At 36.0% G+C, this 27,322-nt stretch overlaps 1 long non-coding RNA gene across 2 annotated transcripts in view; it reads left to right on the forward strand.

Moving 5' to 3' along the window:
* Nucleotides 1–8,415: 8,415 nt before the first annotated feature.
* LOC123635451 overlaps nucleotides 8,416–27,322 on the forward strand; it is a 43,751-nt gene continuing 24,844 nt past the window's right edge. The window contains exons 1-4 of one of the 2 annotated variants that reach the window (XR_006734129.1): nucleotides 8,416–8,581; nucleotides 13,263–13,444; nucleotides 13,847–14,056; nucleotides 17,670–17,783. This is a non-coding gene — a long non-coding RNA (uncharacterized LOC123635451). Of the gene's footprint in view, nucleotides 8,582–13,262; nucleotides 13,445–13,846; nucleotides 14,109–17,669; nucleotides 17,784–27,322 lie in introns of those variants that run through there. The other variant, XR_006734128.1, reaches the window with a different exon arrangement.

The following is a 27,322-nucleotide window of genomic DNA, read 5'->3' on the forward strand; positions in this document are numbered from 1 at the left end:
GCCTCAGTTTTCATGGGCCTGTAAGACCTGTTACCATCTGATTTTCTTTAAGGAACTGTTTTGCTCTTAGACTGCAGTTGCAAGCAACAGTTCTTTCCAACTGGAAAGACTAGAAGCCTTTCACTAGAGATCCCCCTTCAAGGCTTTCTGAGGTGAACAGATCTGTTGCAGCAAAACAAGTGAAGTCCTCTTTGGAGGTGAGCCACAGGAGGGTCTGTAGTTAGAAAACTGTGCAACAATTTAAAGAATGAATTTGATCTGCCTCTGCTTGCTTGCAATTTATTCATGATTTTTACTTTTAGGTGGGAAAAAGTCACAAAATTATGTGTTTAGTATGATTTTTTGTAATTTAAAAAAACCTATTTTTGTATTTAAGTTCACATACATTGTTACACACATGGAGGTTTCTATTTTGTATAGAAACCTACCTGCCTTGGTAGGGGTAGGGAAAATAGTAATAACTTTTCCTGTGTGTGCTTTTATTTTGTTTTACTTATTCTAATGAGATTTTATTACTTTTGATGTTTCTTTCTAATCAGATAAATAACAAATTTCCGAAGGAGGACAGGCGTGTTAGGGAGTGGGAGAGTGGGATTGGTGAGAGGTTATGGTCCAAAAATGAAACACTGGAATTTGGTTTTCAGAGATGGAGTAGTTGTAGACAAGGAAAAAGTGAAGAGCAGCCTTGTCACGGTGGAGATGGAGGTCCCTGGAGTCCAGGATGCTGAGTAACGGAGGAGCCTTGGATGGTGAAGCAGCCTAGGACGTGCCAGGAACTGGGGTGAAGCTGAAGAGCAAGCATCCTGGTTAAATATGAGCAGACAAGTAGATTACAGTGACAAGGAATGAACGTTTGAAACTGTCGAGGTTTCTGATTACACTGAGAATAAAATCCAAAGTCCTCAACATGGCCCGCAAGGCCTGCCTGCCCAGCCCCTCACCTCCTCTCTTGCAACTCTCCTCTCCGCTTACTACACCCAGTTGCACTTGGCTTCCTTGGAAACCAAGCTCATTCTTTCCTTCCTTTTCTCATCTTGGAATTCTCTTTCCCCTTTTCTTGACTAAATCTTGCTCATTCTCCCATATTGCTTCTTATTCTTTTCCTTCATAATTGGCAGTTATTTACTTGTGTGATTGTTTCGTGTTTGTCTCACTGGATTTTAACCTCTAGGAGACTTTATATATGTTCTTTATATAGTGTGCATTTGTGTATATATGTTTTATGTATATGTTCTATAACCTATATCTAGTACAGTGCCTGGCACACACCAGACACTACATACATGTTGGATGGATGGATGCATGGTGATAATTCTTTTAGTTCTGAGTTATAAAGTAGGGAGAGAGGGTTTGCCTAAGAAAAGTAGGGAAATTACACGGACTCTGAGAGAGTGATCAGCTTTCACTCCCAAGGGCTGCAGGTTTTCTTGAAGAGAAGTGGGATTTTCTTTCAGGCAGAGGTAGAGATTCAGAGTGCAGGAGACCTTGTTTATAATCAGACAGGTGTTCCAGAGGCCAGAGGAGTTGGCAGTGTGGGTGAGTTAGGAATGTGGAGTGGGTTCCTTTACAGCTGCTTGCTTCAGATAGTTTGAGAGGAATGTGTGTGTGTGTGTGTGTCTATGAATAAAAATCTTGTATGTTGTCTTTTCTTTTGATACTAGTGAATTGAGAAAGGTGCTTAAATCCCAAATACGTTAGTATTTTTGGTTTATTTAATACTACAACTAGTTTTGATACTTTCAGAAAACACTTGTACAAAAGAAAAAATGAATGGCAAAAAATAATTAAAAATTTTTTCCATAAAATTTCTTTAAAACTGTAAAGTTTAAACTTATTTTAAAAAATAACCCAAATATTTTGCTGGTTGTTTTCTTACTGTGCCATATTCAGGCAAAGGTCGGGGTAGGAAGAACACTAAGGAGCCCTTTATATCTAGTATGTTATTATTAGATGAAATTAATATTGACAACAGCTAAAACTACAAAAATTAAACCTGTGATTAGCTGTCATGTTATTTGATTAGAAACATTTAAATTATATACTGGTGTCCCACTTTTTGTAGGCTTAACTTTTTATTTGCAACTTTTTTGTAAAGTAGATATCTTTTCCTATAATTAAAAACAAAAAAGGAGTGCATTTAAAACAAAGTAAACAGAAAGGGCATCTACACTCAAGGTAGGAAAATATATGTAAATGACCTTTCAAAAAAATAAGGATTTCATTGTAATAATGACAAGGAAAATGTCTTGAATGTCACCTGAATATAACCCCAACTAAAATTTATTTTTGTCTATTTTTAAAAGATTTGCTTTTACTTCTATAGACAAACACAGTTAATTACCTTCAAAATTCAAAAATTTGCATTTTATAAATTTGCATTGTCCTAGAGGTATAACTTGGTTTTACTATTTGAACTTGTGCTATTTGAAAAGGTTTATTTTAGCCTTTCTGACGGCATACATGTGGCAGTTGAAGCATTTCAGAAAATATGAATGTTAATTTTAAATGAGCAGATTCATGTGAAAACACCAAGCACAATGCTTGATGGTATATAATTAATAGATACTCAAAAACTTCTGTCCTTTTTCCTGCCTGACATACTAAGAACTTTTGCAAATTAATAAAATAAGAATTTTTAACAGATAAAATGGTCAAAAGATAAGAACAGACAGTTCACAAGAGAATTACCAATGGCCAATAAACATGTTTACAAGCTGTTCAGATTTATTAGTAAAGGAGTGTAAAGGAAAACTAACCTTTTTTTATTCTTTTTATCTACAATAATTTTAAAGAGGTAATTCCTAGTACCGGAAAGATTGAATAAAATGAGGATTTTCTTATACTACCAATGAAGCTTATTGTTCCATTATCTAAGTGTACCCCACAATATATTGACTATTGCTTTATTATTGGATAATTGGGTTGTTTCCCAAAATAGCCAAAAAAATCCTCCAAATGTTTGGAAATTCGGAAGATAATTAGAAAAAACTCCAACTGACTAGAAATTAAAAATAAACTTATAAATAATCCATGGATGAAATATTAAATCAGAATAAATCTAAAAATATTTTGAACTGAATGGTAATGAAGATATGACATGGTAAGACTTGTGAGATACAGCTAATCAAGGCTTGGAGGGAAATTTATATGAATATGTGAAAAGGAAAAAGACCATAAATCAATGTCCTACAATTGTATCTTAATAATTTAGAAAAAGAACACCCTCCCAAGAAACCCAAATAAACTAGAAGGAAAGAAATAGTAAATATAAGAACGCAAATTAATAATTAAAAACCATGTATAGAGAAATCAGTAAAGTCAAAAGCTGATTTTTTGAAGATTAATAAATTCATTAAGAAAAATAGAGAAAATGAATTAACAACATTCAGAATGCAAAGGGGACATCACCACAAATCTTCAAATTGTTAAAAGATAGTAAGAGGAGAGTTTTAACAACTTTATGTCAATAACTTTGACAGTTTAGAAGAAACTGACAAATTCCTAAAAGAATGCAGCTTGCCAAACTCACAGAAGAAATAAAAAATTATAATTGTGTAATATTCATGGAATAAATAAAAATTATGAGATCCTTTCCCCCACTGCAGAAGATACAACATAAAAGTCCAGGCTTCACTGGTGAGTTTCCTCAAATATTTAAGTAAGAAATGACATAAACCTTTCCAAAGAATATAAGAAGAGGAAATGATTCACAACTTTTTCTTGTGAGGTCAGCATAATCTCAATAACCAAAACATGACAAGGACATTTTTAAGAAAAATACAGTCCAACTTCACACATGAACATAGATGCAAAAACCCTAAGCAAAATATTAGCAAATTGGATTCAGCAAAATGCAAAAAGGATAATATGATGACCAAATGGGTATGTATTTCAGAAATGAAATGTGGTTTAATATTTGAAAATTAATTTCATTCACACTATTCTCCAAAAAGTAGAAAAATAATACAGTCACTTTGGTATACTAAATAGTATTTCACAAAATTCAACATCCGTTCATAATAAAAACTAGTAAGCTAGGATTAGAGGGCCTTTTTTAGTCTGATGCAATATCTACAAAAAACCTATAGCACACATCATATTCAATGGTGAATAATTGAAAGCTGTCCTTGAGATTACAAATAAGACAATAAACAATATCTGCTCTCACATTTTTCTGTTCAAAATTGTATGGGAGGTCCTGTCCAGTGCAATGAGGAAGAAAGAAAGGGAAAGAAGAAATAAAATGTCATTACTTGTAGATGACATAATTGTATACATAGAAAATCCAAAAGAATTCATAAAATATTCGAAGTAAGTGAGTTTATCAATATGTCTAAATAAATCAGTATGCAAAAATTCAGTCCATTTCTGTATCACAGAAATAAACATAGAAAATGAAATTTAAAAAAATCATGCATATTAGCATCAAAACAAACAGTTCACCAAACTGTTCACCTTGAAGTAATACTACATCAAATACCTAAGACTAGCAAAATATATGCAAGGCATTTAGACTGAAAACCACAAAACATTATTGAGTGAAAAAATTTTAATCTAATTGGAAGAATATACTACTAACATGTTCATGAATTTTAAAGATGTTAGTCAACATTCCCACATTAATCTATAGATCTGTAAATTCAACATAGTCCAAATAAAAAATCCGGCAGTTTTATTTTTTTAGTTGGACACTGAAAACCCGATTCTAAAATTTACACTGAAATAAAAAGGGCCAAGAATGGCCAAAACAATCTTGAAGAACAAGGCATAAGCACTTAGACTACAAGTCATCAAGGCTTATTATAAAGCTACAGTTTTTAGAATTGGATAGTACTGGCAAAGATAGACAAATAGAACAATGAAACAATAGTTCAAAGGAAAACCCACTCATTGGATTTATTATATCTGATTTACTTAACTCCTGACAAAGATGACACTATAGTATGTTGAGAATGAATTGTATTTACAATAAATGGTGCCAGGTCAGTTAGCTATCCGTACAAAAAAAAATTAATTCCTGCTTCAAACCATACATAAAATCTATTCAAGATGGATTGCAGAACTTAATATGAAAAGTAAAATAACAAAGGTTTAGAAGAAAACAGGATACCGTCTTCAATAGCTTGGAGTAGGCAAAGACTTCTTAAACAGGATACAAAAGGCATTAATCATAAAGGGGACAATTGATAAATTGGATTTTATTAAAATTGAGAACTTCTTTTAATCAAAAGTCACAATTAAGAAAGTGAAAATATAACCCACAGGGGTATAAAAACACTGTCTATAAATGTTAGAGATATATATGTGTATCTACATATATGTATTCAGCAAAGACTCATCCAGAATTCATGTTATACTAACTAGGACTTCTGATTTTTAACAACCTAGGGGAATTTTAATACAAATGGATAATCAAATAAGTAGATGTATAGGGGAATAAACATCAGCTTCAGGAATTACTTGAACTGTCAACTATTAGTGAGAACTAAAAATATAGCCCTTCTAAAATTATGTACAAAATATTAATACAAACAAAAATATTGAGAATTTATGATTTCAGAACTATTTACAGCTTTCAAAGCATGTTCATATTCCCACTTTACAGGTGGGAATCCATTATGTACCAGATGCTGTGTACTGAACCAGCATTGAATCCATTATGTACCAGATGCTTGATACTGAACATGCAAAGATGAATAAGACCTCTTTCCTTTCCTTACAACAGTGCTTCCTAACCTTTTAAAAACCATGACACAAATAGAAAATAATATGTTTTATGTCAAACTATGGTAAGAAGAGGTGGTTGTTTAAAGCCAGAAATTTCTGGCCCAGGGCTCTAGCCAACATAGGTATTGTCCAGGCTACTCCACTTTATGAGTTGAGATCATAGCCCATTTGTGCCTTTAATCCTTTGCTAGCCTTTTCCCTTATGTTCTAACCTATTGTGAAAAACTCTGTGAACATCTTATGTCCCCAGTAGTACCAACTCTAGATGCCTTTGGGTCTGAGATAATATGTAGGTGAGCCAGATCCCTATATCTTTCCTCAGTCTGGGTGTCTATTCCATGGTGCTTCTAGACTACTCATAACTTGGAAGCCGAAATTAGGGTTGTTATCCTGTCAACTGCCTCAGTTTCTGTCTTTCTGTTCTTTCACCATGTCTTACATATTTTCCTCATCCAGAGGAACACATAGTTTCCATTATATGGAGTGCAGTATAGTTTGGCTTTCAAATAGCTGAGATAAAGTTACCATCTGCAATGGGAAAATGGCTGAAGCAAAGTGATATGTAAGCATTTCATAAAGTGATATGTAATAGTCAAATTTATGCTTATATTTAAATTTATTAATTTTTTGTTCTAAGTCTGGATAGTTTTTTAAGTTCTTTATGGTTGATGAATGCAAATTCTCTGTACAGGTCTCAGAAAAATATCTTAAGTTATAAAAAATATAAACTTATGTTGAGTTCACAAATGTTTTATTTAAACTAATTTAGAAATGTTGATCTAATAATGAATTGATGGGTTTACTGTGATACCTAGCTGAGGGATGACGTGGAAGATTATCAGAATATATTCACAAACGAGAGTTTAATTGATTCAATGTGATATCCTTCTATGATAGGATAAATATGTAGAGGGAGCAATGGCTTATGGTTATAGCATTAATTCTTGCTAGGATTAGATTATAATTAGACAATATAATCACATAAATACTCAGATTGGGGCAATTGGAATGGCTGGAACAAGATTCCCTAAGCTGGTTTACAGTCATCAGATTGCTGCAGGTGGTGGGAGCTGGTGTAGGTGTGTTAGTGAGCATTAGCCAAGCAGAATGGTGTTTAATGAGGCTAGACCACAGGAAATGGTAAAGGCTATGGCCCCCATAATAAAACTTTATGAGGCTACAACAACATCCTAATCCTAAACAGTCAGAAATGAATTAGCAACCCTCAAATCATTAAAGGAAAAGGATCCAATTATGGTTCTTTAACTTCTTATAATGAAGTGGTTCTGTAACCACATACTTCAGTATATGATTTAGGATTCCTAAGTAAAAGAGGCATTTTTACTAAAATAAACTAATAATTAATTGCCCATAACATGTTATTGATTAATAGATTGGTAAGAAAGTAATGAAGTGTATTATAAAATGTGTAAAAGCACATGTAAGTTTAATGATTTTAAGGCAGTGATAGAGTATAAAATCATTTTATGTAAATATCTGTAGTTATCAGTATAAATTCTATAGTTTTCTTCAAACTGCTTACACATATTTTGTGATAAAGCTATTTCTAAGTGTTTCAGGCTTGTGTGTAACTATTAAAATTGTTAACTTCTAACAAGTGGTTAGTAGTATAAATGAATACTATAATTTTTATCTTGTATTTAATCACATTACTAATTAATTCTGTCAGCTTTCTGATTCTCTTGCCTTTTATAAATAAGCCATCTAAAATTGTAATTAGCAATATTGTTAATATTGTACTGTTATTAAGTATATAGAGTGTTTAAAATATCTTTACAAATGATTTGTTCATTTTGGAATCCAAACAAAATGCACATATTGCATTTGGTGGATGTGTTTCTTATAATCTAATAGTTTACTTCCTTTATTTTCATGACATTTACTTATGGAACAAATTGGGTCATCTGTCCTATAGAATTTCCCATAGTCTGTATTTGTCTGATTATATCCTCATGACATTATTTAACATGTTTCTCCATCTATTTTCTATAAACCAGTAGTTAGGTCCAAAATCTTGATTGAATTCAGGTTTAACATTTTCTGGCAAGAATACTTCATAGGCAGTACTGTATACTTTCATTTGCATCACATTAGGAGCATGGTAATGTCTGGTTGTTACACTTTTATTAATATTAAAATAGATCAGTGGTTTTAGGTGATGTCAGACTGATTCAGTCATTAAAAAGAGTTAGATCAACTTTTTAACCTAAGTCTTTTAAGCAGCCATCAATGATTGTTGCCAAGATCCATTATCTCATCAAAGAATCTTAAAAGGGTGATTTTTCTAATTCTATTATTATTCAGCATTTATTCACTGTGATTTTTCTATGAAGAATTTTCCCTTCATCAACTGTTTATTTATCCCGACATACAAGCTATTATATAAGGGAAAGGATGAATGCTTCATTCCATTTGCAGAATAATGAGTGAGTGCCTCCCGAATTGACAAATAAGTTTTGTTTTTATTTTTATTTTGGTGTATTCTTCCAGAACATGAAATATACATATATATTTATATATATTTTTTCATTTACTTTAATCCATTGTAATTTTTTTAATAATGAAAGTCTTCATTTATACCTGAAATATGGATTTGACTACTTCCCTTAAGAGTGAGTATGTGTGTGCAGGTGAGTGTGTGTTTGTGTGGTTTGTACTTTTTTGAGGTTTTGGTTTGTTTGTACTTTCCTTATTTCATAGATATGATTTTTTAAGGATTTTCTTTCTTTCACTTTTATATTACAGAAGTCTCCCCAGTCTCCCTGGTTTCTCTTTCTGTGGTTTCATTTTCCATGGTTCCAGTTATCCACTGCCAGCCATGATCAGAAAATAGGTGAGTACAGTACAATAAGATATTTTGAGAAATAGACCAAATTAACATAACTTTTATTACAGTATATTGTTATAATTGTTCTATTTTATTATTAGTTATTGTTGCCAATCTCTTACTGTGTCCAATTTGTAAATTAAACTTTTTCACAGCTATATATGTATAAGAAAATACATACATACTATCTGTGGTTTCAAGCATCCACTGGGGGTCTTGAAACATAGCCTTCGAGGATAAGGGGGGACTACTGTATAGTAATAATATGGTTTTCATAATTTCTGCCATTGGGAATTTATTAAGTATCTTTGTCTACTCCATTATCAAATTGCTACATCTTCCTTATTTTGTCTATTTTGCCTTTTATAGATTAATACTGATGAATATTAAAGTCTCCTACTGAAAGTATGTTTCTGTCCATTTTTCCTTCTATATCTAATATTTTTATTCGATATACTTTTGACGCCTCTACTTACTTTTTTCTTCACATTTGCCTGATAAATTGTGCCTATTTCATTGTTTTATCCTCCTTTGTCATTTTGTTTCAGTATCTTTTCTTGGAGATAAGGAATTTGCTACTTTTATCATCCTCTCTTCCCAGTCTGGGATTATAAATTCTCATTATTGTTTTTATATAAATAAAAATGTATCATAACCATGTGTAAAATAATCATTTAAATTTATATTTTTATTCTTAGCTTATTTCATGTTCAAGGCCAGTTCTTTCTACTGTCAGCACCCAATAGTTATTTTTGGTTAACATTTAATTTTCTAGGATATGCTTTAAACATTTTATTTAGTAATTGTCTCTGTTTGGTATATATTTAGGGTTCTCATGTCCAGGAGTTTCTTTCTTGCCTTCATTCACAAATGGAAACCTGAGCACAAACTGGAGTGGGAGCAAAACCTGGGGGTTACAACTATTTCCTCCAAAGTTCTGTAGACGATGCGTCCTGTCCTCAGCCCACAGTAGAGATGTCTGAGGCCTTAAAATTCTTGGTCTTTTATAGATAACCTAAGTGTTTTTGTTGGATTTCTGTGGATTCTTTTATAGCCCAGGGTCCCTTTAAGCCAGTATCATCACTGGATCAATTCCATTAAGTCATCTGACCAGATGGTGCCCAGTCCTGCCTTTTAATGAAGATCCAGATATTTCACTCTCTGTGTATTCTTTCCTTGTTAAAGTGATATTTTGGAAGGAGGAATGTGCCTGCACCCCTGGCATAATCTTTTCTAGAATTCTGTTCAAGCAAGCATATATGTGGTCAAATTTTCATTTATATGGATCACTCTGGTCACTTTGTAGGGGAGGATAGGAATGGCTGAGGAGGGAGAAGGAACACTGGAGTCTGAGAGACCTGCAGAAAACTCTGTCATAGATAGTAAATGATAATGAAATAGGGAAAAGGGGATAAAGTCATGAAATGTCATAACTTGAAGTCCACATGCCTTGGTGACCCACTGGCTTTTGTGGGGAGGGGATGCACAGATTGCTGATCAGATACTCAGTGTCATTGACTAAAATACAAGAGGAAAAAGTGAGTTTCAGGGAGAGACCAATTTAGTTTTGGACCCCTTTTAATTTTTTTCCTTAGGAAAAGAATTATTTTGGTTATATTTTTATCTGATTTTAGTTTATGGATTTGTCAAATAAATTATTTTTTAATATATTTGTGTGTATTTGTTGGAGAGGAGGTATGATTGTTAATCTAAGAAGTCTGAGAATTTTTCCAACTTGTTCTTTGTTACTGCATTGTTGCTCATGTGTTAAATTTATTTAACACATGTCTACATTATTTACATAATAATGTAAATATTCATCATAGGTTTCTCATCATATTTATCATATGTTTTTGTTAGATATTTAGGGCAGACTCAGAACACCATTAGCCTTTACAGCCCTAAATAAGTGCGTAAGTTAATATCTAATAATCTTAGTAAAAGCCTTGAAATTAGGTGAGGCTCTAAGTTAATCTTACAAAAAAATTCCAAAGAAACCTTAAGTCAATTAAGGGGTTGTGGAAGGTGCTATGGTTTGTTCGTCCCCCCAAGTCTCATGTTCAAATTTGATCCCCAGTGTTGGAGGTGGGGCCTGGTGGGAGGTGTTTGGATTGTGGGGGTGAATCTTTCATGAATGGCTTGGTGCCATTCTTGGAGAAGTGATTGAGTTCTCACTCTTAGTTCCATTATAACTGGTTGTTGAGCCTGGCGCCTTCTCTGCTCACTCTCTCGCTTTCTCTCTTGCCATGTGATCTCTGCACATGCTTCCCTTCAGAGTGGAAGCAGCCTGAAGCCCTTATCAGAAGCAGATGCTGGCACCATGCTTCTTGTACAGCCTGCAGTGCAATGAACCAAATAAACCTCTTTTCTTATAAATTACCCAGCCTCAGGTATTCCTTTATAGCAACACAAAAACAGATTAAGAAGGTTTTAGTCAAATTTGAAATTAATATTATTTATCAAAAATTGCTTTCTTTGACAAATTAAAATATTCCTTGTACACTATAATAAGGGGTCCACATCTATGCTTGGTACTCAGACTGATAATAGAAGTTAATAAAACTTCAGAATTACTGTGAAAGAAAGAGAATGGCCTTTCCTTTCATTAGCAAGTCAACTGGTATTTAATGAAAAGGAATTTTGAGTTTGTTGATTTTTTTTTTTTTTTTTTTTGAGGCATGGTCTCACTCTGTCATGCAGGCTCGAGTGCAGTGGTATCATCATAGCTCACTGCAACCTCAAACTTCTGGCCTCAAATGATCCTCCTTCGTCGGCTGCCCAAAGTGCTAGGATTACAGGCATGAACCACCACTCCCAGCCAGATTTTTTAGGCTAGATTTTTTTTTAAAACTACAATACAAAATAATATGTAATCTTTTAAAATTTTTCCTATTTGGGCTTAATAAGATCTTATGATTGGATCTTACTGTTTTGAAACTTGCTTATTCATATCATATGTGAAGCTACTTTTTAAGTTCCATAAAGGCAATTCTTTTTGTCATTCATTATTTTTTTGTCCCTTCAGTGATTTTTGATCTTATAAGGTTTTCAACTTCATTTTATCATTAATAATTTAATTATGAAAGTAATAATTTTATTTAAAAATAAATTCAAACAATACCAAAGGATATGATGTGAAAAGTATCACTTCAGCTGCTTCTCATCTCAGATTCAGCTCCCCAAATTAACCACTGTTCATGGTTGCCTAATCATATTGCTCAACCTTTAAGGAAAGCCTGATTCTTTAACTTTAAATAATTTAGTTCAGGGGAGAAACAGTATCTAGTTCTCTTACAAGTAACAAGAACTAAGTTTCAATACTTTTAAATTTTAGTAACTCATAAATCTAGAGGTACTGAATACTATTGAAAACGTTTGAAACTGTTAACAATAAGATGGTCTGATTAGTGTGGAAATGGGCAAGTCAATTTTATTTTCCATTGTCTGTTTTGAGTAAGAGTATAAGCTAGACTTTTTAAAAGACGTCTTTCTATATTTCTAATAGATATAGCAAGTTTCACTATTCATGTCCAATCAATATGTAGTTTTGGTGATTCTAATTCTATTTGAAAATGAAAAGTATGGTTTATGAATGGTGTTTTCAATGTCTTTTATCTTAATGCAATCCTTTTAAGGTCATACATTCCACTATCCAAGTTTTAAAGTAGTTTCTATACACCCAACATGCAAGGCCATGACTTTAATCATTTCCTCACCAGAACTTCAATTATGCCAAGCACTTTTTAATTATCCTGCAGCCCACAAATCTATTCTTAGTAAAAAGTCTGACTTTTACAGAGGCAGTATACTTCTCTGCGGCAAAAGTCAACTCACCACTTAGCAACCCCACCCATGAAAAAGCCCTGTGAATTAAAAGCTACTAAATTAAGTGTGTATTTTTAACAGCTTCAATTTTGAAGTCAATTTTGGCATAAAAGTTGTAGACATTTTTTTGAAGTACAAAAATGCTATGTTGGCATTTCATGGTATTTTCAGAATGCAGTTTGTTTCTGGGTTTTCTCTTTTACAAAGTTAGAGTAGTTTCTTATAACATCAATTTTTTTTCCTAAAGAAAGGGAATATATTTAACCAACTTACCCTATCACTTTATATTTTTATGTTATTTAGAAAATCAAATTCTGAACCAAAATAATAATGATAGAAAAAGAATTTATGTGTGAGGTCGGGCTGTAGGGTAAAGGGAGAGGGCTTAGGGATACAGGGGGTAGCCTGAAAGAACAGAGCTGAAGTACAAGTTGGCTCAGTGTTTTATGCATAGACCAAAGCCTAGAACACAAATCTAGAAATTAAGAGAAAAGTAAACTACATAGAATTATTATGCTCTCTTACTACTTTTACTTCCTGGTACTAGAAAATGTTTTTTTCCCCCAAATTAATGCAAATAGAATACAAAGTCATTTTAAAAAATGCTTATATAAGGCTAATGCTTTTAAGAGATACCAAACACTTAATAGTATATAATGCATTCATTTAAGAATAGTTGATGGGAATGTGCTATGTGCAAGGCCCTGTACTTCTCTTATGTTATAACATAGCTCCAATAAATTATTGTATCGTCATCCACCTTAGGAAAATGCAGTGTCCAAAATCTGAACTTAGGAAATGTGGCAGATACTATAAGCTAAATCAGCACCTGTTTTCTTTGTTTTTTCTTGCCTTCATCTAGTATCGAGGATGGGATATCTAAAAACTCAATTCCCTAGCTTGCCTCACAGATGAAAGCTGTATGACTCTGGCCAGTGAGATGTAAAGAGAAGGCCGCTGATGTCACATGGTCTCTTTCCAGTGTGCTCTGGAAGTGCTGTTGCCATCTCTGCGGCAGTGGAGTTGAAAGCCAGGTTCCTGAAGGTATCCTTAACCTACCATACTCCCTGTGTATGATAAGCTGTCTACTCTGGGATTTCTTGTAGCATGAAATAAACCTCTTCCTTGTTTAAATGACTGTTTGCTGGGCTTTGTGTTACTCTTAGCTGACTCAGGAAAAAAATTAATTTGGCAATAAGCATGACGGTAGTCTTTCTATTCCAAATTGTGGTGACCAGTCTCCAAGGTGGCCCACAGTGATCCCCACCTCCTTCATACCTTCATGTAGTTCCTCTTCCTCCCTCTACCAGAGTCAGTTTCAGTTTGTGTGACCAATAGGATATGGCAGAAATTAGGGTTGTCACTTCTGAGGTTATAAAAGTATACAGCTTTTGTCCAGGGTGCTCTCTCTCTCTCTCTCTCTCTCTCTCTCTCTCTCTCTCTCAGGTTTTTTGCTCTTGGGAAGTCAGCTGCCATGTTATGTGAGCAGCACTATGGAGAGAGACCCACGTGGTGAGGAACTGGAGCCTCCTGCCAACAGTCACGTGGCTGAGCTTGGGAGCTGATTCTGTGGTCCCTTCAGATGATTGCAACCTCGTGAGAGACCCTGAGCCAGAGCCACCCAGCAAGGCCCCTCCCAGATTCCTGACCTTCAATGTGAGATATATGATAGCTGTTTTAAGCTGCTAAGTTTGGGGTAATTTATTACTTAACAATAAAGAACTAATAAACAAATGGATTCATTACAGTGTTTTAAATGGTATGCTTTAAAAATATTCAATTTATAAATATTTGATTCATAACTCTTTGATAGCACATTTTGGTATAGGAAGTGTATATTTTGGTATACACTGTATATATTGGTAAAAAAAATTTCATATTAGAATATATGGCTTTATATGTTTGCTATTTTTTTTTTTTTTGGTCCTCTTAATGTTTAAGTGCTCCTTACTGGTTCATGAATACACTGAATTGTAGATGGAGTTCATTAAACAAGTCAGAAAATGTCCCAGCTTTCATGGAAATCCTACTCTGGTGCGAGAGGCAAATAATTGAATGTGTAAATAAATAAGACAGTTTCAGACAGGGCTGACCATTATGAGGGACATAAAACAATTAAATGACAGACTCAGGATGAGGATGGCTGGATTTTTGAGAGAGTGGCTTATTTGAGGATGGAACAGTTTTACTGAAATATAAATGGTTAGAAGAAGCCAGACATGTGAAGGTCATTCCAAGCAAAGGGAGGAGAGAGTACGAAGGCTGTGAAGTGGGAATTCTTAACTCGTTTAAGTAACAGAGGAAAGGCCATTATGGCTGAGACACAGTGAATGACAGAGAACAAGATGAGGGCCTGGCTCTTTGAAAGTGGCTTCTTGTTGCAAGAAACAAAGTAGATGGGGCCCACACTTGTAGGCCATGGTAAAAAGTGTAATGGGAAACCACTTGAGAGTTTTAAGCAGGGCAACATCATGATTTGTGTATTTACAACAATCCCACAGCACTGCTAGGTGGAAGCTGGAGACAAGGGCAAGAGCTGATGTAGGAGAACAGCAAGAAGGCAGTTGTGCTTTGCACATAGTAGGAGCTATATGCATGAGTGTGTGATAAGTGAAGGAATGAATATGTCAGAGTCAGTCAGGAATGACTGTAGTTTGGGTCGGTGTGATGGCAGTGGAGAGGAGTCATGTGGAAAGATATGAACTGTATTTTGGGAGTAGAAACCGTAGAACTTGATAAGGATAATGCACTGGCAATGTGCATCTGGGAGGGCAGTGGGGGCAGAGCAGACTCAAGAAAGGGTTACTCCTCCCATTTTGGTTTAAGAAACTCAGTGGATGAACATGCATTTACAAGCTGGGCAAGGGCCAGGAGGAGCATGTTTGGGAAACAAAAGCTCCTGTTCGTTTTGAGATATCTGTGATAGTTTCATATGAAAATTGTAATCAGAGAACTGAGCTGGATATTTGACTAAGTTGCTTATAAGAGAGAGAAGTCAGGGCAGGGGAAATGAATTCAGGAGCCATCACCAATTTCTCGAAGATTCATAGTGCAGACTAGTTTATTATAGGCTCTCAAAACCAAACTTAATTGGCTGAGAAATCCTGTCAAGCTGAGGGGGCTTGGGAGCTGAGATAAGCATATGTAGATGCTATTGATATTTAGATCATGGTACTCCTTGAGGTCTAGCTCTAGAAGATGACAGGGCTAGTGGAGCTAAGGGCATTTCAGCATCATAATAATGCTTTAACTTTGATGCCATCAAAATCCAAGTCACTTTTTAAAAAGTTCTGAATGGTTTCCAGAGTTCTTTTGTTTTCCTAAAAGAAATTGACCAAATTTTATATCGCAAATTCATCTTGGTTCAGCACTCTTCCTGGCAGCAGAGTCATATGGTTTATCTTCTCAGAAATAATAGCTCTCATTTCTGGGATTGTAGATAGTTTTCTTGTAGTTATTTTTTAAATGTGTGATATTTTTACAGAAGAATAATGCAGGAATACCACTGTACAATACATTGAGTATGCGTGCCTTTACTTCTTAATATAGCCAGTGTACAAAAAAGGAGACCCGAGAAAAACAAACAAAAGAATTCTGCTGCTCATGGTCTTACAACATTTGATCAGTGTCTGTTAGCAATAACAAGAAGCTACTTCACATTTCAGCAGTGATCTGAACCGTCAGATGTATTTGAACTTGCCATGTCTGCATGCAGCTCCTGTGTTTATCCAAGTTACATAAGGTTGCATGCTCTTACTGAGAGTTAAAAATTCTCATTTGAAAGCAGTCCTGTTTCATAAAACTCTAACAATGAAAGCAGCTCACTTACTGGAAGGTTATGCAGATATCTGGGTTGCCGATTGAGAAGTGACTTCAGTGACGGGAGGTTAAGCATCAAGGAGACACAGTTGCCGGGTAGCTGGCCAGCTACTTCACACAGGTATCTAAAATAGAAAGGCTGCAATCATGTGCAATCAATCTAATGGCAAGTCTAGTAAGTGTGATAATTTCAAAGTAGTGATGAGTATAAATGGTAGTTAGAGATATCTGCAACAACAGTAATGTGAGATGAAAATATTTGTGGTTACTATTGGTGACAAAATGACTTGTGCTCCTACTACTGTAATTTGCTGTTTACATTCAAAATTGAAGAACAGGCTAAATGTTAGTTTGAAGTTAGTGAAAATAAAGATGTGATTTATTTTTTCCATCCATGTTTATACATGCATTCGTGAACCCCAGGTAGGAACCCGTGGTTTAAGTGTAAATTAAATTAAAATGATACGTTTGGGATATATTTTAACATATAACATGCTGACGTTTGAGGGGGTCAATATATAACACAATTCTCTTCCTCTTCTGATTTTAGAACAAATTGAGAGTAACAGATGCAGAAATAAAACATACAGAAATCAAAATAAAGGCTTCACTGCTGACAAATCTACTTAAACAAGCTTGTTAATGTGTCCTCCCTAAAGGAAGCTGGCTTACCCACAGCCTCCAATGTCCTTTGAGAGAGAGAACACTTAGAACTTGAGATCTCTGCAGACAGGTGAAGCCAAAAGAGGGGGCTGAGCCGTACATGCATCAGGAAAGCAACTCCACCCTCCATGGGGAGGAGTGAGAGGCCAGAGTTAGAGACAATGGTGGTCCCTACAATTTGAAACAAGCATTCTCCCTAACACAACATATTAATTCATCAATTCATTAGTTCATATCATTTTTACCTTAAGATTTTTGCGAATAACTATAGAAAAGTGTATTTCACCTGACGATAAATAGGAAAAAGCACAACATAATGTTTAAATACAGAGAATATTGTTACATGCAAGATGTTGATCAAAAGTTCTAAACCTAATTTGATGATTGTGTGAGGGGGGGAAACGTGTGTTTAAAGAAGGGACTTAGGTTACACAAGATAAATATTTTCATAACAGGATACTGGAAATTTCTTTGAAGAAAGTGGAGGAATAGACCTGCTTAAAGTTAGAGAGAGGGTCTAGTTGAACTTCTATGGGGCTTTGCAGCTCTGTAATAATGTAAAAAATCACAAGTTTGATAGTAACTTTAAGATAATTTATATTTCTTTTTTATGGAATATCATGTTTTTCTTTTTATATATGACATTTTTCTGGTCAATGGTAATATATATCCTTTATTAAAATTAGAAAATAAACAAAAACCATTTTTAAAAAGCAACTTGTAGAATGCTGTGAACCAGACTCTCTTCTATATTCTTTAAATTTATTAACTCACTTTTTCTTTACAGTAAACTTCTGAGATATTATTTCGACCACTTTGCATTTGGAGAAACTGAGGCAGAGAGCAGTTAAAGATTCTGTCCAAGTCTATACAAGAGGCGGGAGAGCTGGGATTTGAGCAGGTAGGCTAGTTCTGGCATGCGTGGAGCTCTCACCACATACAAACTATCTGCAAGCATTTCTAAATGTTCTAGTCAATGCATAGCCTTCTAGCCTTCTTTCTGCAGGCACACATATACATTTATAATGTATAAGTGTTTTTTTAGCACAGCAGATCAATTCTTGTTAAAATTATAGTTCCTTAAGTATCACTGTTTCTCTGATTTTCAACACATCTGAAAATGCTAAGTGTCATCTGTATTCTGCTGGCATAGCCAATTCCATCAGCCGGTGTCCACTCAGGCAGCCAGAGCCACCAGCAGGAATGTAGTGCAGAAAACTGCCTATGAAGGGGAAAGGTTGGAGGAGCAAAAGATGGAAGGTGTGTTTACCTAGAGGTTAGTAACTTCTAGAAGTCACTACCATAACCAGGGCAGGAGAAGCAAAAAGAAAGATGCTGCTACTCAAAGCCCACAATCATTGTGCCCCTGAGGCTGTTGGAATCGCATTGTAGCTTGCCCAGGAAGCAGGGAGTCAGTGCTCTTGCCAGTGCTGCAGGGGTCTGGGAGCCCAGTCACCAGCTGCCATCCCTGTTGCAGCCCAGGGGCGCTGTGCTGCTGAGGTTGTTGGCGTACCTTCTACCACATCTGCTGTCCAAATCATGTTACTGAGCAGATGTCCAGTGGCTCAGGCTTGCCTGCTGCTGCTGCTTCCATGTTTATAAGAATTACCTTCAGAAGAAGGGAAATCTGCCACATTTCCAGTCTCTACCAGTGTCTCCCATTGCCTCCCCCAAATTGCCAGATTCTCTGAGAGACAGCTGGAAGGGAAGTATGGAAAAGATGCTGATGTATGCAGACTTCTGGCTCCTTGCAATGGAGGGAAAGCATGGAAGGGTGACAATGACCAATGAGCAAACCAGTCTTGAAAACATCTACTTTCCCTTGAAATGTTTTCCTTCCTTTAACACATTTTCGTTGTCATTATTCTTCCATAATTAATGGCTGCATCATATTCTCTGTTAATTATTAATATCCTGGTTAAGTTTATCTGCTCTCTTTGTTAGTGTTAATTTTCCTCATTTTCTTTGAGATTTTAGTTTGCAGGTTCAGCTTATGTGGGAGTTTCCCTTTCCCTCCTCTGCAACACTCCTTGTCTATCATTTTTTGACTGCCTTCACCAACTTTCCTCCCACCATTTCTAGACCAGACCATGGTCTTAGTTGCTGGCTTGGGGTCCTGTCACTTTTGTCTTTGCATATAACAGAGATCCAGTCACTAAGCTAGCAAAGGTAACGTTGTTTTCGCTCCCAGCTTTAGGAAGAAGGCCTTGCTCTGTTGCCCCAACTCCTGGCTGTCTGTGCTGCCTGAGGCTTCAGCTCCAGCAGGTTGCTGCAGGTTATCTGTTATTCTGCTTATGAATGTGACTATGCCTTTTCTTTACATTAAAAAAAATCTTATTACTGGTATGTTTACAGTGGAAGGAAGAAGTAAAGCTGGAACTCATAGAGTCACGTAATGGTAAATCTTAAAGATTATCTTTTATAATTGTCTTATCTGTCATAATACATTTAGTTGATTTGCCTGGGTTTTCTAGGTAAGTAATCATTACCTGAAATTAATAAAATAATGACTGCAACCACCACTTAATCAGTACTGACTGCATGGCATTTGCACTCTGCCACTTGCTTTATACATGTTATGACTCAGAAATGGGCAAGGATCATTTGTGTCTTTCCACGGATTGCGGGGCATTTCAGTGGAGCTCTGCATTATCCGATTCCAAGAATTTACACCTTGACTTTCTATTGACTAGGTTATTCTTCAGTTTTCTGGAGGTAGCTGTTAAATTGTGGAAAACTGATCACAATGCAAATACTTCTTTTTGTTTTTATTTATTTATTTTATTTCAGCATATTACGGGGGTACAAATGTTTAGGTTACATATATTGCCTTTGCCCACCCAAGTCAGAGCTTCAAGCATGTCCATCCCCCTGATGATGCGCACCGCACCCACTAGGTGTGAATATACCCATCTCCTCCTCACCCCTCCCATCTGCCCAACCCCTGATGAATGTTACTACCATATGTGCACTTAAGTGTTGATCAGTTAATACCAATTTAATGGGGAGTACATGTGGTGCTTGTTTTTCCATTCTTGTGATACTTCATTTAGTAGAATGGGCTCCAGCTCTACCCAGGATAATACAAGAGGTACTAGATCACCATTGTTTTTGTGGCTGCGTAGAACTCCATGGTATACATATACCACATTTTATTAATCCACTCATGTATTGGTGGGCAATTGGGTTGTTTCCACATCTTTGCAATTGTGAATTGTGCTGCTATAAACATTTGAGTGCAGATATCTTCTTTATGGAATTCTTTTTTCCTTTGCAAATACTTCTTGTTCGTACCAATGCAAATAAATTTTGACTGGTAGATTATAAAGTTCTGTAAGTCAAATTCTCATTTGGACAGATCTTCCCATCTTATTGATTCCCTCAGTAATTAGAGAGTTGAATAAAATCTTTGATACATGTTCATTTTATATTTGTACGAGAGGGATGATTTTACTTTTTTGAAAATTATACTTTAGCATACATGGTACCTTTTAGTCTCCACAGCCTGAGAGGTAGGTATCATCCAGATTTAATAGAAGAGAAAACTGAGACTCAGATCAAATGCTTGCTCATTCAGTGTCAAATTAACTAGTAAGTGGCCAAGCTAGATTTAAAGTACAAATTTTGCTATCTTCAAGATCTATGCTCTTATATGTTATTCCTTGCCTTGGAGAAACCCCATTTGCTTACAAATACAATGATTTTTAAAAATATCAACATCAACAAAGCAATATTAATAATAACTAATGTTTATTAAGTTTTTACTATGTGCCAAGCACTAAACTAAACTAAGCATATAAACTAAAGCATATAAACTAAACTAAGTTTATATGGATTATTTCATCTAATTAACAGATGAGAAAACTGAGTTTAAAAAGGTTTACTAATATGCTCAAGGTTTTCCATGCTATTTCTAGCTTTTTATCTTCTTTCTCCTAATATCTAGTCCTCCACATTAGCTACACATTAGAATTATCTAGAGACCTCTTTAAAAAAAAAAATCAGTGTATCAGCATTTCTTAAAAGCTGCCTGGGTGATTCTAACACATAGAGTCATCATGTAAGTGAGACCGCTTAACATCTTGCTTCCCTAGCTGATACTGAAGAGAACCGGACAAATCTGTAAAACCTGTTTTGGTTTTCCTGCTATGGCTTGTAAAGGGAGCTAAAATCTGTGCTATCCTGGAGCTTGAGTGTATAGATGTATACATGGCTTAGCTAAAAGCATCTGAAAATTAAGCTCAGCTGAAGGTCAAATCATAGTAGGAGCACAGAAATTTGGAGAAACCATCTTAATGCTAGGTAAATGACTTTTACATGGACTCACTTACTAAATGAATAAGATCTGCCTTGTACTGCCAAAAAGTAACACATATATGTCAGTATGTGCTAAGACAATATCCTCTTTCTGTGACTGAGAAAATTATTTGGATGGTCTACTAATGTTTTTTATAAACATCCTCATCCCTTTGCCCACAGAGGCAGACACAGTGGCTCAGCTACCCAAACCTTTCATTCTCTCCTTTTTCTACATCATGACTTGAAAGCTAAAATATTCACCTTTCCAACAATCTTTCCACTGGAAATAACCATGTGACCCAATTCTAGCCAGTAAAATGTAAGCAGATGTCATTGGATGAAACTTTGAAACATTTTTTTAAAAGGCATAAACTAAGATGTCCCTTCCCTGAATATAAATGAGTCTTGAGGTAGTACAGCAGCTATCTTGCCACCATGTGGAGAAAGACCACATGCCAAGAATGGTGGAGTAGAAAGACATTTAATAAGAAGACTCAGGGTTCGTGATGAAATCATAGAGTCATGTACCAGTACTTGACAGCCCTACATCAGACATTTTATTACATAAAAGAAAATTAGCCCTTTAATTACTCAGTCCACTCTTGGTTGGGTTTTCTGTCACTTATAGCTGAAGGAGACCCTAACTGATACATTTGCCAAAACATGAAAATAATAATGTATTTTTGTAATTTTGTTTGAAAAACCATTGGCAAACAAAAGTTTCTGAAGGCAAAACAATGTTCAGTCAATTTAATTAAATCCAACAGGGAATCTACACAGGCTATTCTAAGTCGGGTTTTTTTTTTCTTCTTCAAGTCAGTCATTTGTTTTTGTCTCCATGCCATAATTAGTTTCCATTCTGACTAATAATATATGCCCAGAATTTATTTAAATGAATGTTCCTCCTCTTTAACAATAAGACATTACAAAAACTTAATAGAAACCAACTTTCTTCTCTTAGATTCAATTGTAATGCAAACATCTAAAAACATGATTGGTGATGATATATTTTAATACAAAATTCCCAAGTAACTTTTAGTCCTTTCAGCATCTCATCATGAGAAACATTGATTAAACATATAGTAGTATTGTTAGAAAAATAGGTCCTGTTTTATTGGAACTTTTTATTGCTTTCTTTTATAATCTTTTTCACATGTTTTCTCCATAATCGTTCTACCAATTCTCAGTCTTGTTTGTTCATATTTCAGACTAGTAATGTGGTAAAGGTGTTTATATTTGTTATCACTGAAGAATAGTTTGATTAATAATATAGCTAGATTAAATCTAGAATATCTAGATTAAAATAGTACATTGTGAGATATTCAGAAAAATACTGTAATCACTCTATATAATTTTAGATAATTATGTGTATTTTAGATTAGTACATAATTTAGTATAATGTACTTAATTCTAAAATTTTCCTGAACATAATGTAATCTTTCTTTAATTCAGAGTAGATAGTCTTTCCTTTCCAGCAGAGCTTACTTTGCTTTTAAGAAAGTTTTCTTTTATAATTGCCTATAGGTCAACAATTTTAGCCTTTGATAGGAGGACCAAATTTACTTCTCACAACTGGGTAAACTGCTAAATCAAATTCATTTGGGGTGATGCAAGTAAGTAACCCATTCTATTCTGTATAGATTGTCCTTATTCTCTTTATTATTAATGGAGAAAAACACAACCATTTAGAGTTTCTCAAAGGAGATGGAATTTTAAAATATTTAGGTGTGGGCAAGTGTTTTGGAATGAACATGTCATTTCTTCATAAGAGTTTTATTAAACATGTTCATTAATGTCTTGCACCAGTGGAATTTCATATCTGTCAGAATCCATGATGCCATTCAACTGTTAAAAGAAAAACTTTAGACAACTTAAATTTAATAGAGTTTAATTGAGCAAAGAAGGATTTGCTAATTGGGTAGCCCCCAAAACTAGAATAGGTTAACAGAGATTCCGGCGCTGCCGCATGGTTGGAGAATATTTATGGACAGAAAAAGGAAAGTGACATGGAAAACGGAAGTGAAGTCCAGAAACAGCTGGATTGGTTACAGCTGGGTGTTTGCCTTACTTGAACCTGATTTGAACAGTTGAGTGCCTGTGATTGGCTGAGATTCAGCTATTTGTTACAAGAGTAGGTCACAGTCTGTTTACATATAAAATTAGGTTACAGTTCACTATGTCCAGAGAAACCTTTAGGCAAAACTCACAATTTGTAGGGAGGCAGCTTTAGACCAAACTTAATTTAACACAGTCTATATGAAATATAGGTTGATAACATCAATGCTGCCAGAGGGGACTGTTCATAGAATATTACTCTGTCCTCTACAGAAATGTTTTCCTCAATAATGAATCTATGGAATTCCTTGGCTTCATCTCAGTATAAGTTTTGTGTAGATTGTGAATCATTTGTTATAAAGTCCTTTGATAAAGAAATCACTTCTGTGTTATTTTAAATTTTGGGGTCTACGTTGCTGCCCTTTAAAGAGTTTAGGCATTCCCAAGTCTCAGGAAAACACAGGCACAAAGCATTTTGCTGTACTGAACACCTTTCGGTTAGAAAGGAGGGACCAGGTTGTGTGGGAGCCAGGGGCAGTAACCCTCATAAAAGCATGACTTGGGAGTGGGCAGGCAGCACCAGGCCAAGGTCCAAGAAGAATAAGTGTCTTGTCCTAATTCCAGTCCAGTTTGGCTCAGAGTATACAATGAAGTGAATGGGACACAGCATCTGGAGAACCTACTTCAGAGAGAAAATAGAAGAATGAGATGAGAACTGTTCAGCTTTCTTTCATTCCACCTGTGATCTTATCTGCACCCTACTCATCCTTCCTTCCATCACTCCAGCCACACTGGATGTCACTGTCCATCACCCTCTGAACCTAATCCCTCCACTGTGGCCTGAATCCCATCCCTCTGGTGCATGCTCAGACTGTACTCAGAATGTATCTTCTCCTATGTCTTAGACCTTTCTTTTTCTATAGCACTTACACGTATTAAGGTTTTTCAACCCCACATCTTGCCTCTCATCACCATCCTCTCTCTCCTTTCTAAAGCTAGGCTTCTTTAAGCAGTATTGTCTTGTCTCTACTTCTGCACCTTCCACTCTTTCCTTCACCACTTAGGCTGCCCTCTGCTCCAAGCATCTCTGCAACAGCTCAGGACACCTGGGTTACACCAGTGATTTCCTCTCCCCAGAGCCAGTCCTCCGTGATCTAGCCTATGCTCCCTCTCAGCCTCATTTCCTGAGCTGTCCCCCTCGCTCCCTGTTATCCAGCTCCTCCAGTCTCCTTTCTAGCCTTCACATCCCCCAAACCCCTGGCCATCTCCAGGCCTTTGAGCTTGTTCTTCCCATAGCCTGGAAATCTCTTTCTCAGCTCACACGAGTCTGGTCCATCCTCATCTCTCATGTCTTGACTCAGATATCCATTCTTCTGCAAGATCAGTCAGTGCATGGCATGTATCCTTGGGAATGTTGCTTAACTTCTCCGTGTTTCAGTTTCTCATCTATAAAGGAGAAAATAATTATACTTACCTCCTAGGGTTATTGTAGGGATTAAATGAGACTATGCACAGGAAGTATTTGGAATAAAGCCTGACATATGGTAGTAATTTAGGATTACTTACAGATAACTGCTTACTGTTATTGGCATCATCCTTTTATCTCCCTATCTTTTTCCTTCTGGCACTTATAGTGAGCTGTGATGACATTGTTTGTTTACTCACTGATTGTGTGCAGCAAGTGTAGCATGGTAGGACGTAAGGCCCCAACGAGCAAGAGACTCCTCTACCTTGTTGGTTTTTCTCCCCTTTACATCTCCTTTGAGACTGGAGCATGGTTGGGCTCAATACGTTAAATATTTCATCCATTCTCTTTACCTTATACTACATTTGTCATTGTTGGCCACGCCATTCTTGAAATCCTCTCTTTTTATCCTTTCCCTTCCTTGTCTTCCTCTGCTCATATCTTTAAATACCAGAAGGCGTGTCTGTGAGGGTTCAGGGCAGAGCAGGGGCATAGGAATGGGTCAATGAGACCCGAGTGAGATGCTTCTGCCCTTCACAATGAGCTGGGCTCCCAGGGAGCTCTCTGGTAAGAGGAGGAAAGTCCGTGGGGCTGCTGATCATAGCTGAAGAGGGGAGCCCTGGGCTGAGCCAGCATGGGGTGGAGCTGGGAGCGAAGGGCTTGAGCTTACTTTTAAGGCTCTAGATTAATTCAATATGGTTTAGGCTCCCCTACGTAGCAGACTGAGCTGGCATTAGATAAAAAAATATAAATAAGATATGGTCTCTGCCAACAGGATCTCAAAATATAGACAAAATATAGATAAACAAACAGTTGTAACTCACTATAGGAAGAGCTGCGCAGAGATGTGCACAAGGTGCCATGTTGGCAAGGAGGAGGGTGGCCTTGGGGTAGAAAGAAGAACGGAACTGTGAAACGAGCCTTGAATTTATCAAACCAAGCAGGGAAAAAAAGCTTAAGCTTCAGAAATAGCACATGCAAAGGCATAGAAAGATTTCTGATTAATATGCAACATGGTAGATAGAACTGACATGAAAGGACTCACCTCTCACTGCCCACCTCCAAACATACAGAGATCTTTAGCATTTCTGCAATTGTTATAAAGCAGATACAACTTTTGAAGGAGAAGGTTTTATATGGATTTTAAACTAATTTTATTTTGGAGTTAATTGTTTCTCTAATTCATGGCTTGATTTGAAAGGTGGAGCTATTACTTAATCTTGAGACCTCTGAATATTGAATTCCACCTCTCATGTGCCAGTTTTAGAAGGGATGGGGGTATATGGGTGGATGGGAGGGTGGATGGGGGGAGGATGGAAGATGGAAGCCAAAAAACCCAGTGGAGATTTTGGGGTGGTATTGCTTTATTGAAGTTCTGCTTAGACAATGTACCCAGATGCAGTATTGATCTGAGAAAGCCATTCACATGTTCCTGTGTACCAATTTCAGTTTTTATTATTATAATAGCAGTAGTTATTGATATCTACTGTGTATGAGACATTGTTCTACGTTCTTTTCTTTTTTTTGAGATGAGGTCTTGCACTGTTGCCCAAGCTGGATTTGAACTCCTAGGCTCAAGCAATCCTCCTTCCTCAGCCTCTAGAATGAATAGCTAGGATTATAGGCATGCACCACCATGCCTGGCTCTAGGTTCTTCTCATAAATCATCTCTAACTACCCTTGAAGGACAGTTTGAAGAAACTGATACTTGCAGAAGTTAAGTTACTTACTCAAGGTAATGCAGAAAGTAGAAATATAGCCTGGATTCAAACTTCCATTTACTTAAATATGAAGCCCATGTTTTTCCTACTGTATCATAGGGACAATTCCTGCTTTTTTCTGAGAAAGGATACAACTTATTTCTTTCAAACCAAATCACTGGTATGTTTCAATAATTCTCTCCAACTCTGTAATATTAAGGAAGAATGACACTGCTATTCCATTTCTATGATGCCTCTCCTTCAGCATAAATGATTTGTCTTCTAGCACTGAGTGACCTTCTGCAATATCAAATGCTTTTTTTTGTGCCTGGAATGGTGGCCACAGCCACAGGCAATTTACTTCTAGGATCTTTCTATTCATGCATCTCCAGAGAGAATTGTCAGTTATGGTTTCTGTTGTTTGCAGCTAAACCCTTCTGGTTGGCCTAAGTATAAAGGAAATTTTTACCAGCTATTAGATGGTTTAAAAAATTATTGGAAAGGCTATAAGAGCAGGTTCTAGACTGAGCTTCTAGGCACAACTCCCAGTTTCCAAAATCACTCAGCTTTTGCATGGCCAAGAATCTCACAGTCTCTTCTTGACATTTTTGAAAGAAACTAACAACAGGAGGACCTCAATGCTGTTGCCACAATCAGCAGGCATAAAATACAGTCCTTTCTCTCCACTCAAGACCAGCTTCATGAGCAGGTGAACTGTGCAGTCTTTCAGGGCCAAGCTCCGAAGAGTCCCATGCTTGGAGTTTAATGTTCTGTGGTTACCAACTTGAAATTCATAATAATTTATCTTTTAATTTGTATTTTATAAGTGATGTCCTTTGGGACAACAGAGTATGCTCTGGGGGCTTGGAGCCTCAGCTCTTCCTCCTGCCACCTACCTGTGATAGGTTCTCAACCCACAGC

The sequence above is a fragment of the Lemur catta genome, chromosome 3, assembly GCF_020740605.2.
Source record: "Lemur catta isolate mLemCat1 chromosome 3, mLemCat1.pri, whole genome shotgun sequence".
NCBI lineage: Eukaryota > Metazoa > Chordata > Mammalia > Primates > Lemuridae > Lemur > Lemur catta.